Source organism: Triticum aestivum, chromosome 7A (assembly GCF_018294505.1).
Source record: "Triticum aestivum cultivar Chinese Spring chromosome 7A, IWGSC CS RefSeq v2.1, whole genome shotgun sequence".
Taxonomy (NCBI): Eukaryota; Viridiplantae; Streptophyta; class Magnoliopsida; order Poales; family Poaceae; genus Triticum; species Triticum aestivum.
This window is the reverse complement of record NC_057812.1, coordinates 14,693,399-14,695,475: the sequence shown is the minus strand read 5'-3', so window position 1 is coordinate 14,695,475 and position 2,077 is coordinate 14,693,399.

Here is a 2,077-nt window from a genome sequence, read left to right as displayed (position 1 = left end):
TTCCTTTTGCATTTGAAGGCTTGAGTCAATACCATTCTTGAAAAAATTATCAAAAAAATTGGCACAAACTTTTCCAAAGGAAAGTTGGAGAGAAAGTTTTTGATATATCCTGTTTGGCTGTTGTTTCACATCATTATCTTTACGGCTATTGTGATCTTCACTTATATTTTGATGTCCAGAGCTACTTCATATCATTTATTGATGCTAGTTGTGCTATGGCTTGACCTCATTAGTGTTCTAGGCTCGCGTCTCTAGTCCGGTCTAGCCTAGGACCAGCACAGTAACGTCGTTGATCATTTATTTAACATTGCATCTTTAAATTGATTATTGCTAATCTTTTGCTACCATATATAGCCAACTCAGCTCCACATATTTCTACACCGTGCATACGTACGTTCCCCTGGCAATCGCTTTACTCAATCTTCAGGGTTATTTGACACCCACTACTAGGAAAATGCTTATAGGTAGACATTTAGCAGTAGCATTGGTTAGAGACCCCACGCTACTGTTATTTAGCAGTAGCGCCGGCCAGCACCAGCGCTACAAGCGCACGTTAGCAGTAGCACTGTATTTCATGGCCAGCGCTACTGCTAATGGGCCACGCTCTCGGCCCCCTATTGCACCTTTAGCTATAGCGCTGGGCCTCACTACTAGGGAAAACCTTATACACAGAAAATTACTAGTAGCGCTCTTCAAAATACGATGCTACTGCTATTTAGCAGCAGCGCGTTCCGTGAAAATACGCTGCTGAATAGAAAATAGCAGTAGCGCGTCATCTCTAAACCGCGCTGCTGCTCCCATTGCCATGACCTCGCTGTCCAGCTAGTTATAGCAGTAGCGCCTTATGCCTTACCCCGCTACTGCTATTCTCCTTAGCTGTAGCGCATTCTCATGCCCGTGCTACTACTAACCCTACGTTATCCCCACACGTATGGCCGACCCTGTCTCTCTCACTCACTCTCCCTCTCTCAGTCACTCCCGCCCGCGCCGATAACAGTTGTCGTTCGTCGCCGTCGCTGTCGTCGTCCGTCCGCCACCGAGGTACTCCCTCCTTCTGTCCCTCCTCCTCCCACCGTGCCCTCCTCTCTCCTCCTCCCTCCGCCTCCTCCCTCCTCCGCCGGCAGCCCTCCTCCCACCGCCCCTCCCTCCTCCTCCTCCAACCGCCCCTCCCTCCTCCTCCTCCGGCCGGCCCCTCCTCCTCCTCTGGCCGCCCCCTCCCCCTCCTCTTTCCTCCCTCCCTCCCTTGTCTCTGTTTTTGCAAATCATAGGTAACTAGTTTATTTAGTAAGTGATTATTATAACTAGTTTATTTATATTAAGTGCTTAATAGAACTAGTTTATTTAGTAAGTGCTTAATAAAACTAGTTTATTTAGTAAGTAGTTAATAAAACTAGTTTATTTAGTAAGTAGTTAATAAAACTAGTTTATTTACTGTTAGGATTATATATAAGATATTTTCAAATGTTTTTTTCCAGATTTTGAACCATTGAAATGCAATGACCATCGATAAGTGGCCTATGTTTTTACGGAGTGTTGATTAATTTCCGTTCCGGCAAATTTCAGGCGCTCGATATGTCCTTTTTTCGCAAAGGTCATGCCGGATTTTTTGGGTTTTGCCGTCGAGTTATAATCTTTGAATTTTGAACACAGGAGATGTCTGATGACGATGGGATCCCGGAGTGTGTGTACTGCTACAATGACCAAGGTGTGTGCGACAGGTTTCCTCACCTGCAAAACGATAGGTTTTTCACCTTGAAGCTGGAAGAGACCTTCGATGTTTGTACGGTATGCAACGACAAGCATTTCATCGTATTTAATATCATCAGTTGTGCTTCTTTTGTTCAACGTGTAATTTATGGATTTTTTCAACTCAGTTAGTACATCCAGTGCCATGCTAGACCATATGTATTGGAGAAGCTTGGTTTTGGTTTAGATGACTTTGAGAATGTGGAGACGAGGAGGGCTCACTTAAGAACTAAACATGGTTATGAGTTTCTGGTTAAGTTCTACAATGCGGTCGATCGCTCCCATTTTGGTTGCTCTAATTGGGAAGCTCTCTGCAAGTCATATGGATTTG